General features: G+C 44.8%; 1 protein-coding gene and 1 non-coding gene across 2 annotated transcripts in view; one reads left to right on the top strand and one right to left on the bottom strand.

Annotated features, from left to right (window-relative positions):
• EPHB1 (EPH receptor B1) overlaps positions 1-13,133 on the bottom strand; it is a 652,092-nt gene that overhangs the window by 314,132 nt on the left and 324,827 nt on the right. The window lies entirely within an intron of this gene.
• On the top strand, positions 5,582-5,719 carry LOC114817161. The gene has a single exon (XR_003765007.1). It is a non-coding gene; the product is annotated as a small nucleolar RNA SNORA7 (small nucleolar RNA).

The following is a 13,133-nucleotide window of genomic DNA, read 5'->3' as shown; positions in this document are numbered from 1 at the left end:
TCATGCTCTATACACTAGACCACACTCCTTCTCCATGGTCAATTGGCGGTCAATACAGTCCTGGAGGAGGGATCTATTCTAAATATGAGCAGGGGTCAGAGTAAAACATACACCGGAGCCAGCCTAAATAGGTAAGTAGGAAATATATCCCAAGAATGAATAATGGGGAACGGTTTTTGCCTAAAGTCAGCACGAGGGTTAATAAAATAAAAAACAAAATCCTGCAAAGGTTTAAGCTTTAGGTGTTTCCACTTATTTTTAAATTATTCTTTTTCATCCTTTCATTTCTAACAATTTTGTATTCTGACTTCAATCACTCCTTCCTAGAGCTCCTTGCCATTTTCCCTTTCTCCTTTCCTCCAACCTTTCCTTTTCTCTGACTTCCCCGGTACCATTCCCTCCCTCCTCTGATTTTTCTGACATTCATCCTCCTCTCCCACTCCTGGCTTCCTCTCCTGGGGGACAGTGGATGAGTCAGAAGATCACCACCACCTCCGCCCTACCTTAATTGAAATTGTGGAGCTGGTCTGGCGTACGGAGGGTCACAGAAGTCTCGGTATCTTGAAAATGTACTATTTTCTTCAACCTGGGGTTTTGTGCTTGCACTCCTCATGCACACATCTACCGAAACTTCCCTGTGACCCACTTTGGTTCACGTTGCTTTAAAGCACTATACTGATAATAACTGTGGTATTTATCAAGTGCCTACTTTGTGCCCAGCATTGTAGTAAGCGTTGGGGTAGATCCAAGAGTATCAGGTCCCACATGGGGCTTACAATCTAGGTAGGAGGGAGAACAGAAATTGAATCTCCATTTTACAGGGGAGGGAACTGAGGCACAGGGAAATTAAGTGGTTTGCGTTAGGTCGCATAGGAGACAAGGGACAGCAGCTGGATTAGATATTAGATCCTCTGAGTCCCAGGCCTGTGCTGTTTCAGAGAAGCAGCATAGCGTAGTGGATAGAGCACAAGCCTGGGAGTCAGAAGGTCATGGGTTCTAATCCAGGCTCTGCCACTTGTCTACCATGTGACCTTAGACAGGTCACCTAATTTATCTGTGCCTGAGTTACCTCATCTGTAAAATGGGGATGAAAACTGTGCTCCCCACATGGGACAACTTGATTACCCCAGCACTTAGAACAGTGCTTGGCCTGTAGAAAGTGCCTAACAAATACCATCATTATTATTATTACATTTCTGTGCCTCAGTTGCCTTACCTGTAAAACCGTGAGCCCCACATAGGACAGGATCTGTTTCCAACCCGATTTGCTCATATTCACCCCAATGCTTAATACAGTGCTTGGCACATAGTAAGCACTTAACGAATACCATCATTATTTCCACTAGGTCACACTACATCCCATAAAGCAGACGGATCCAAACACCCACTTTACAGATAGACAAACATCTTGCCCTATATCCTAACCTTCTCGGACTCTCCATGAAACCTAGAATGTTAGCTGTACACCCTCGGTAAGGTTCATTCCCATGTTCTTGCCTGACAGAGAGGGCATATTTTATATTCAATGGACCTTGAAGGGTGGAAGAGACATACTGATTGATCATGTACATAAGCATACAGCTTAAATTGCATCGATATATCTTTGCATAGTGCATTCTGAAGGATGCCCCCTATTTTCCTGGTAAATCATATACATTTAACATCCCAAATGCCCAAATATATATTTATCCAGTAAATCAGTTCAGCTCCAAAGAGAGTCATTTTTTTCCCTCAAAAAAGTGCAGGATCCACTTCATAACCCAATTTCTCCTCCAAGAAAAAAAAAAGGAAAGTCCAGAAATGAAATTGTGAATAATAAATGTTTCCACATTGTCAAAGATTTGACACAACTGCCAGAAAGGGAAGAAGGGAGAGAGGTAAGGTTGCACTCTAGCAACTCCTCACCAGGCTGCTGAGCCAAGGAAAGCCTTCTATTAAATGTCATGAAGTTTGGAGAAATTCAGTCAGATTCAGGTAGGTTCAGTCAGGATGTAGATGGAAGCCTTCAGGTAATAGTGCTGATGATTCATTATCTTGATTTCCTTTTTTACCTTATTTGAAAACATTCGGTTGAATTTTTTTATGGTGTCTGTTAGCGTTTAATTAGGCGCCAGGCACTAAGTGCTACAGTAGATACAAGCTAATCAGCTTGGACACGTCCCCATCCCACAGAGGGTTCACAGTCTTAATGCCCAATTGACAGATGCAATAATTGAGGCACAGAGAAGGTGAGGGATTTGCCCGAGGTTACACCGCAGACATGTGACATAGCCTATATTAGAACTCAGACCCCTACTCTAGAGGGAAAGCCAGGCATAAATAAAGAAATATGGATATGTACATGAGTGCTGTGGTGCTTAGGGTGGGAAGAAAGGCTTCTTCAGTTCTATAGTCCAACTTTCTGCTCTCTTCCCTGAAACATAAATGCTTGGTTCTACTGCTCTTCTGCATAGTCCTGGATTTGCAAAGCCACTGTCAGAGAAGGTTAAGAATTATAATTCTGATATTCCCCAAAGTTCCAGATATGATATTATATTCCAGATTATATTCCAGATATAACTCATCTGGATTCCATGAAGCGGAAAATCCCAGCAGTAAGGTGGCTTTGAAATGTCCATCTATCTGGGTTGAGATGTCAAACCAAATAAGTGGTCCTAGGATACACTGGGTTTCATTTTCAGGGTCAGTTGACCTCTCAAGATGACCTCCCCACCCACTCCAATCCCATCCTGGCACCATCAGTTGCTTCTGGCTCTGCATCCCCCAACCTGTAGTAGAAGGGCTGGAGTAATAATTATAATAGTTGTAATAGCAGTGAAGCAGCGTGGCTCAGTGGAAAGAGTCCGGGCTTGGGAGTCAGAGGTCATGGGTTCAAATCCCGGCTCAGCCACTTGTCCGATGTGTGACTTTGGGCAAGTCACTTCACTTCTCTGGGCCTCACTTACCCCATCTATAAAAGTGGGATTAAGAGTGTGAGCCTCATGTGGGACAAGATGATCGCCTTTTATCCTTCCCAGCGCTTAGAACAGTGCTTGACACAATAAGTGCTTAACAAATGCCATCATTATTATTATTAGTGGCGGCAGCAGCAGTGGTAGCAATTGATAGTAGCAATGGTATTCATTCATTCATTCATTTGTATTTATTGAGCGCTTACTATGTGCACAGCACTGTACTTAGCACTTGGAATGCACAATTTGACAGCAGATAGAGACAATCCCTGCCCAACAACGGGCTCACAGTAGGAGCATAGGAGTAATATCAGGAATTAAAGCAGTATAAGTAGTAACAGTAACAGAAGTAGTAAGAGTAGCAGTGGTAATAATAATAATAATATTGGTATTTGTTAAGCGCTTACCATGTGCCAAGCACTGTTCTAAGCACTGGGGAGGATACAAGGCAAACAGCTTGTCCCACGTGAGGCTCACAGTCTTAATCGCACTATTACAGATGGGGTAACTGAGGTTACTACTGCTACTATTACTAATACTACCACTGCTGCTATTAATGTTATTGTTATTAATCATATTCATGGTGTGCTTACTGCGTGCAAAACACTGTACTAAGCACTCGGGAGGGTACAATAGAACATCAAACACATTCGCTGCCCACAGTGAGCTCACAGTTTCCTAATATTACTGCTACTACTACTGCTGCTATTACACTAGTAGCGTGGCTCAGTGGAAAGAAAGAAATGGAAAGAAGCAGCGTGGCTAGGTGGAAAGAGCCTGGGCTTCGGAGTCAGAGGTCATGGGTTCGACTCCCGGCTCTGCCACTTGTCAGCTGTGGGACTGTGGGCAAGTCACTTAACTTCTCTGGGCCTCAGTTACCTCATCTGTAAAATGGGGATTAACTGTGAGCCTCACGTAGGACAACCTGATTACCCTGTATCTACCCCAGCGCTTAGAACAGTGTTCTGTACATAGTAAGTGCTTAACAAATACCAGCATTATTATTATTATTATCATTATTATTACAAGGTGATCAGGTTGTCCCATGTGGGGCTCACAGTCTTAATCCCCATTTTACAGATGAGGGAACTGAGGACCAGAGAAGTCAAGTGACTTGCCCAAAGCCACACAGCTGACAAGCGGCAGGGCTGGGATTAGAACCCACGACCTCTGACTCCCAAGCCCAGGCTCTTTCCACTGAACCACGCTGCTTCTTTCGTAGTAACAGTAGTCATAAGAGTAGTATAATAGCAGCAGTAGTAGTAGCAGTAATATTAGGAAACTGTGAGCTCATTGTGGGCAGGGAATGTGTTTGATGCTCTAGTGTACTCTCCCGAGTGCTTAGTACAGTGCTTTGCACGCAGTAAGCACACAATGAATATGATTAATAATAATAACATTAATAGCAGCAGTGGTAGTAGTAGTAATAGTAGCAGCAGAAGAGTAGTAGCAAGAATAGAAGTAGTAATAATATTGGTACTTGTTAAACACTTCATTCATTCATTCAATCATATTTATTAAGCGCTTATTGTGTGCAGAGCACTGTACTAAACGCTTGGAAAATTCTATTCAGCAACAGATAGAGACAATCCTTACCCAACAACGGGCTCACGGTCTAGAAAGGGGGAGACAGACATCAAAACAAAACCAGTAGATGGGCAAGTACTTATGACATGCCAAGCGCTGTTCTGAGAGCTAGGGTAGATACAGGATAATCAAGTTGGACAAAGTCCCTGTCCCACATGGTGCTCACAGTCTTAACCCTAATTTTTCAGATGAGGTAACTGAGGCACAGAGAAATCAAGGGAGTTGCCCAAGATCCCACAGCAGACAAGTGGTGGAGCCAGGATTAGAACTCAGGGCTTTTTGACTGCACACTTTATTCGCTAGGCCAAGAAGTAATAACAGTAGTAGAAGGAGTCATAGTAGCAGTAATAATAATGATGGTATTTGTTAAGGGCTTACTGTGTGCCAAGCACTGTTCTAAGTGCTGGGGTAGATACAAGGTAATCAGGTTGTCTTACATGGGGCTCACAGTCTTAATCCCCATTTTACAGATGAGGTAACTGAAGCACAGAGAAGTTAAGTGACTTGCCCAAAGTCACACAGCTGACAAGTGGAGGAGAAAGGATTAGAACCCATGACCTCTGACTCCCAAGCCCATGCTCTTTCCATAAAGCCATGCTGTTTCTGTAGAGTAGATGTAGAGTAGAAGCAAAATTGTCAAGACAGACACAGTCCCTGTCCCTCTTGGGGCTTACAGTCTGTATAGGAGGGAGAAGGGGTATTGAATCCCCATTTTACAGGTGAAGAGACTGAGGCAGAGAGAAATTAACTGACTTGTACAAAGTCACAGTAGGCACATGGCAGATCCAGGGTTAGAACCCAGGTCCTCTGACTCCCAAGGCTATGCTCGTTCCACTAAGCAACACTGTTTCATCATCAATAATATTTATTGAGTGCTTCCTGAACTAAGTGCTTGGGACAATACAGTGGATAAGAGTAAGAAGACAAGAGTTTGATGATGAGCTTATATGGCTTGGGCTGCTGTGCACTGATTGGAGAAGGTTTGTAGGAGGAGGTGGGCCTTCAGCAGGGTTTTAAATACGGGGATCCCTGTAGTCTTGATGACCCTCTCAGGATGGCACCTAGAGAGTTTCCAGTCCTCTACCAGTCTCGGCTACAGGAGGGAGAATCAAGCAGAGGCCTACCCATTCCATTCCTAGCTTGGCCAGTGGCTAGCGAGTGGAAGGCAATCTGCTACGAGTCAAAGCTCACCTGTGCTAGGCAGCAGCGGCATGGGAGAGAGTTGAAGACTCAAGTTGACTGCGTGGAAGAAGGCAATGGTAAGCCATTCTGAAATTTAACCAGGAAAATTCTTTGGATCCACTACCAGAACGATTGCAGATGGAGAGCGGGGCATTCTGGGAGGGATGTGTCCGTGCCGTCGGTATGGGTCGGAGACGACTCGACGGCATAAGATGAGACAAGAGGGTCCGATGGATTCGTCAGGGTCAGAATTTCTAAGCCCTGGGTACAGTCAGTGAGGGGGTAGAGGTAGGATAGTTGAGACAGAGGTATAGTAAATGAACTTGGGAAGAAGGAGAGAATTGGCTGGAGAGAGGAAGGGTGAGTTGGTAGAGGGATGTCTTGAATAATAATAATAGCTAACTGTGAGGAGGTACCAAGGAAGCCGGTGGGGGATTTTAAGGAGTGAGAGATGTATGGATCGGAAAGATGATCCACGCAAACATCCACGCAAACACCTTATCTCACCTGGTATTCATTCATTCATTCATTCAATAGTATTTATTGAGCGCTTACTATGTGCAGAACACTGTACTAAGCACTTGGAATGCACAATTCGGCAACAGATAGAGACGATCACTGCCCAGTGACGGCCTCACAGTCTAAACATGGGAGACAGACATTAAAGCAAAAGAGAACAAAGCAAAAACAAGACAACATCATCAAGATAAATAGAATCAAGGAGATATACACTGTATTAACAAAATAATTAGGGTAATAAATAATATATACAAATGAGCACAGTGCTGAAGGGAGGGGAAGGGGGAAGAGAAGAGGGTGGGGGGGAGGGGAGGGGGAGCAGAGGGAAAGGGGGGCTCAGTCTGGGAAGGAGGAGGGGAGCTCTCAGTAGGGTTTTGAAGAGGGGAAGAGAGTTAGTTTGGCGGATGTGAGGAGGGAGGGCATTCCAGGACAGCGGGAGGACGTGGGCCGGGGTCGACGATGGCATGGCATGAATGGGGTCAGTGAGGAGGTGAGCGGCAGAGAAGCAGAGTGTACAGGGTGGGCAGTAGAAAGAGAGAAGGGAGGTGAGGTAGGAGAGGGCAAGGGGATGGAAAGCTTTGAAGCCAAGAGTGAGGAGTTTTTGTTTCGTGCGAAGGTTGATAGGCAACCACTGGAGGTTTTTGAGGAGGGGAGTGACATACATGCCCAGAGCGTTTCTGTAGGAAGATGATCTGGGCAGCAGAATAACTAGACTGGAATGGGGAGAGACAGGAGAAAGGGAAATCCGAGAGGAGGCTGACACAATAATCCAGTTGGGATATTATGAGAGCTTGTACCAGCACGATAGCAGTTTGGATGGAGAGGAAAGGGCGGATCTTGACGATATTGTGAAGGTGAGACTGGCAGGTGTTGGTGATGGATTGGATGTGTGGGGTGAATGAGAGAGCTGAGTCAAGGACAACACCAAGGTCGCAGGCCTGTGAGACTGGAAGGACAGTAGTGAGTGACGGCCACAGTGACAGGGAAGTCAGGGAGAGGACAGGGTTAGGGAGGGAAAATAAGGAGCTCAGTTTTGGACATGTTGAGTTTTAGGTGGAGAGCAGACATCTAGGTGGAGATGTTCTGGAGGAAGGAGGAAATACGAGCCTGGAAGGAGGAGGAGAGTACAGGGTAGGAGATGTAGATTTGGGTGTCATCTGCGTAGAGATGATAGTTGAAGCCATGGGAGTGAATGAGTTCACCAAGGGAGTATACGATGGAGAACAGAAGAAGGCCAAGACCTCACACTTGAGGAACCCCTACAGTTAGCGGATGGGAGGGGGAGGAGGAGCCCATGAAGGAGGCCAAGAATGAATGGCCAGAAGATAAGAGGAGAACAAGCAGAGGATGGAGTCCATGAAGCCAAGTGAGGTAGAGTGTGGAGGAGAACGGGACGGTTGACAGTGTCTAAGGCAGCTGAGAGGTCGAGGAGGATTAGAATAGAGTAGGAACCAATGGATTTGGCAAGAAGGAGGGCATAGGTGACCTTTGAGAGGGCAATTTCAGAGACGTGGAGGGGACGGAAGCCAGTTTGGAGGGGTCCAGGAGAGATTTAGAGTTGAGAAATTCGAGACAGTGAGTGTAGATGACACTTTCTAGGAGTTTGGAAGGGAAGACTAGGTGGGAGATAGGATGATAACTGGAAGGGGAAGTGCGGTCGAGAGGGCGTTTATTTAGGATGGGGAGACATGGGCATGTTTGAAGGCAGAGGGGAAGAAGCCATTGGAGAGTGAGTGGTTAAAGATAGAAGTTAAGGAGGGGAGGAGGGTAGGGGAGATAGTTTTTATAAGGTGAGCAGGAATGGGGTCTGAAGCACAGGTGGAGGGGGTGGCATTTGCGAGGAGGGAGGAAATCTCCTCTGAGGATACTGCAGAGAAGGATGGGAAAGTAGGGGAGAGGGTTGGGAGTGGTGGAATGGATAAGGGGGAGGGGTGGTTACCTAGCCACCTCTGTAACCAACTAAAACTCCTCACTATTGGCTTTAAAGGTCTCCATCATCTTGCCTACTAATACCTCACCACCCTTCTCTCCTTCTCTCCTTCTACAACCCAGCCCGCACACTTAGCTCCGCTGGTGCTAACCTTCTCACTGGGCCTCCATCTCGCCTGTTTCACCGAGGACCCCTGGCCCACATCCTACCTCTGGCCTGGAATACCCTCCTTCCTCAAATCCTCTAGATAGTCACTCTCCCCCTCATTCAAAGCCCTGCTGTAGGCGCATCTCCTCCAAGAGGCCTTCCCAGACTAAGCCCCACTTTTTCTCATCCCCCACTCCCTTCTGTGTCACCTTGACTCGCTCCCCACTCTCAGCCCCCCAACATTTATGTATATATCTGTAATTTTGTTTACTTATATTGATGCCTGTTTACTTGTATTGATGTCCTGATGCCTGTTTACTTATAATGATGTCTGTCTTCCCCCCTCTAGAATGTAAATTCATTGGGGGCAGGGACTGTCTCTCTTTATCATGGTATTGTACTTTCCCAAGTGCTTAGTACGGTGTTCTGCACTCAGTAAGCCCTCAATAAATACAATTGAATAAATGAATGAATCAACTGCACAGTGAAAAGAGTAGGGAACCTGTTTGTCAGGGACTGGGGTGTCGTTAGCCAAGCAAAGGCTCCACCCGCCTTCTCCCGCCTGATTCTGCTTAGGCTCTGCCTGGTTTCTTTTTAGGCTTCTGACCCCATATTTCCCCAAATTGGCATCTTAATTTACATTTCACCAAACTACTACAGCAGCCTGGGAAAACAACGTCTTCACTTCCTCGCTATTTGTAATCCTTTGTTTTCTATTTCCTACACATTTAATTACCACAGAATAAATCTGATTCCTCCTCTTTGAAAATATCTCTTTTGTTTTCTTTTAATTTCCCTTTTCCTCATATCACATTCGGGCAAAGTAAGAGGAGACAAGCAAGATAAACGTCGGCAACGGTGGCAGGAGGCAGGGAACAAAAAAAATCACAAATTTAGAAGCTAGCGGCCGGGTGTGGGGCGGGAGGACTGGGGGGAGAGAAAACAACGATAACATATAGATAACACTTCCAGATGACGCAAGGCACAGCTAGCAAATAGAGCTATAAATTATGAGAAGTGCCCTGTACTTATGTTTAATTCAATAACAAATAGTTATTCTCATAAAAATAACATTTTTATTCTGAGAAGGAAAGACCTAAATTTAAATTATATTTCACAGCTGAAGTGAGGAAGAAGGGTGCCAGCTCTGCCTACATTCACCCCGTGGTCTCATATGTTTGCATCATATGTTTTGAAATTCAAGAGAAAGGAGCTGCCCCACCTTACTAATGATGAAGAGAGGCCCGAAAGAGATATTCAAAAAAACCCAAAATCTTCCAGAGAAGAAAACTATTTGCAATCATAGGTCTAATAAATGGTAAATATGGCTTGCTTGATGGGAAGATATAAAAGCAGCCTCAGAAAAATGCCCATATTTTAAGATGATGAATATTTTGATCCAGAGAGAAGTTGAAATTGGCTTTTCCCTGAGACGTTTCAGTCACTTTAAGGTGGAGAGCATTTAGCAGAGTAAATCAGTCCTTCAATCAATGGTGCTTGAGTGTTTACTGTGTGCAGAGCCCTAAGCTAAACATTTGATAACAGTAAGCACCCAATAAATACAGTTGAATTGAATGAATGAATTTGGGAGCATATGATGATCTGGGCAACAGAGTGAAGGAAGGACTGGAGTGGGGAGAGACAACCAATTAATGGTATTTATTGAGTGCTTATTATGTGCAGAGCACTGTACTAAGTGCTTGGGACAATACAATACAACAGAATTGCTAGACATGTCCCCTGCCCATAACAAGCTTTACAGTCTAGAGGGACAAAAGGGAGGAAGGTCAGCAAGGAGGCTGATATAATATTCAGGGAGAGATTTTCAAAATGCTTGGATCATGGTGGTTGCAGTTGGATGGAAAGGAAGGGAAAGATTTTAGAGATGTTGTGAAGGTAGAAATGACAAGATTTGGTGACAGACTGAATATATAGGTTGAATGAACGATATGAGTTGAGAATAATGCCAAGGATAGGGGTTTGTGAGATAGGGACGATGGTGATGTTGTCTACAGTGCTAGGGAAATCTTGAGGAGAACAGGGCTTGGGTGAGAAAAAGAGGAGCTAGGTTTTGGATACAGTAATTATAAAATGTCAGTTGAATATATACAAATAGAGCTGTCCTGAAGGCAGGAGGAAATATGAGACTGCAGACGAGGATTTGGAAATCATCTCCACAGGGATGGTAGTTGAAGCTCTGCCAATAAACGAGTTCTTCAAGGGAATGACTACAGATAAAGCATAGAAGGGGACCCAGAACTGAACTCTGAGGGAGGGTCGGGGAGGGAGGCAGAGGAGTCTGTGAAAGAGAGTGAGAAGGAGCAATCAGAGAGATAGGAAGAGCACCAGGAGAGCACCATGTCGGTGAAATCAATGATAATGTTTCCAGAAGGGGATAATCCACGGTGTCAAAGGCAGCTGAAAGGCCAGGGAAGATTAAGATAAAGTAGAGACCATTGGATTTGGTAAGAAGGAAACTATCGGTGACCTAGGAGAGGGCAGTTTCTGTGAAGTAGAGGAAGGGAAAGACAGATTGCAGGGAGTCAAGGAGAGAATCGAGGCAGTGGGTTTAATAAACTCACGCAAGGTGTTTGGGAAGAAATTGGTATGATGGAGATGAGGTGACAATGGAGGGTACCATAGGGTCAAGGGAGGGTTTTTATTTAAAAAAATAATAAGAGATACATGAGCATGCTAAAAAATTGTGGGGAAGGAGCTATTGGAGAGTGAGTGGTCGATGATGGTGGTTCAAGAGGGAAGAGGGGGACAAGTGTCTTAAAAAGATATAAAAGGAAGGGCCTGGAGGCACAGATTGGGGGGTAGATGTTGAAAGGCGATGGGAGATCTCATTTTGAGACACTGCTGGGAAGGGTAAGAGGGTTAAAGAGGCAGCAGAAAGAGAATGGACCTGGAGAGGTGCAGGAGAGATTCTAAGGAGACCACACTTAATGGTTACAATTTTTAAAATGAAATAGGAGGTAAGGTCATTAGGGACAAGAGGTGGGGAAGGCAGAGGACCAGGCAGTTAAAAGTCTGAAAAAGGTGAGGTAAGCTAAGGGCATGGGAGTCGAAAAGAATGGAGAACTATTGTTGCTGGGCAAAAGAGAAGGCAGAGTTATAGCAGGCAAGGATGAATCTGTGATGGACAAGGTCATCTTAATGTCTGAATATTCAGCAGTACTCCACAGTTCATGAACAAGTAAGGCGGCAGAGGACTGTAAAGGAGATACAGGGTGGTGGGCTGGTTGTATGAGATTGACAGGGGACAGGGCAATGTGGGAGTTGAGTTTAGTGAAAAGGATGAAGTTAAGGTCATGGATTTTGCTTCAAGAGAAGGTAGGATGGATATGGGGACCTAATAGGGCATGATAACCTGTGAAAATGCGAGGGTGGTCAAGAGATTGATGGCCTCTGTGGGGAAAGAGAACATTTTTCCTGGGATGGGGTGTGTGGAAGAGGAGGCCAGTGGGGAGGTATGTTGGAGAGTAGAATTTCAGAGTTGGTGAGATTAGCGATTGTACAGTGACTAGTGTTGATGAGAATAAGTGTGTGTCCAAATTGGTGAGTGGGTGAGGTCGGGTGGAGTAGGAGGTGAGTGGAGTTGAAGAATGAAAGGAAGAGGGCAGCAAAAAAGTTGGGTGGGACAACCATGTGGATGTTGGAATGATCATCTTGTATCTACTTTAGAGCTTAGTGCAGGGCTTGGGACATAGCTGGGGCTTAACTGAGACCACAGTTAATAATGATAAATGATAATAACTGTGATATTTGTTGAGTGCTTATTATGTTCCAGACACTGTTCTAAGTGCTAGGGTAGATACAAGATTATCAGAATGGATACAGTCCCTGTCCCACATGGAGCTCACAAGTCTTAATCCCCATTTTACAGATGAGGTAACTGAGGCCCAGAGAAGTGAAGTGACTTGCCCAAGGTCACAAAGCAGACAAATAAATGGTGGAGCTGGGATTCGAACCCAGGATCTTCTGACTCCCAGGCCCGTACTCTATCCCCTACCAATTAGCCACTTTTTGGTAAGCTGCAGTGGGAATGGAATTTCTCACAAGCCAAAAGGTTATGAGAAATATTTTCAAGACATAATTCAGTATAATCTCAAACACTGTGGTCTCTCAAGTCTGCTGAGAACCCACCATAACAGAAAATAGACCTGCGTAGCAGCAAAGGTTTTGGTGATGATTGTGAAAGCGAGAGACCCACAGGGGGAAGGGAAAACAAGAAGAATAGAAAAGCAAATTTATTTGAGACCTAAATGCATATGAAGAGTAAGGGTTGTAGCAGAACTTATGCAGGTCTAAACAAATAATTATACAGGTGAGATTTACATGGCCCACTGGGGATCTTTTCTGAGAGCGGGACTCCAAGCAGCACTTAATGAGCGTGCAGTGCTCACTTACGGAAATAGGTGGAGAATCTTCTACCCAGATGCATCTGATGATTGTCTTTTCCCCAAAGGTCTCCAAAGGAGAAAGAAGGAAAATAGAAACAGAAGCATGAGAAGGAAAAACATGATTGGTGTTCACGAGATGCTTGAGAGTTGAGCTGGAGGAACTGTGGAATTGGTGTTGTGGGCCAATTTAGAATGTCAATCATAGATGGTTGGATGCAACTGTAACTCAGAGGGCTCATTTGGGGGAGTTTCTGAAGCAGCTTGATTTATACCTGATTCCGATAGCTCGAAGAGTGAAATCCCCTTGATGGGATTTCCCCAACCTCCACCTTAACAAGTTCCAACTGTTCATCAAATCCTAGCTCGATGTTTCTATTTATCTATTTATATTTATACGCCCATTTGTTTGCC

Source organism: Ornithorhynchus anatinus, chromosome 1, assembly GCF_004115215.2.
Source record: "Ornithorhynchus anatinus isolate Pmale09 chromosome 1, mOrnAna1.pri.v4, whole genome shotgun sequence".
NCBI lineage: Eukaryota > Metazoa > Chordata > Mammalia > Monotremata > Ornithorhynchidae > Ornithorhynchus > Ornithorhynchus anatinus.
Note: the sequence above shows the minus strand (reverse complement) of the source record. Positions and strands in the feature narration are given on the sequence as shown.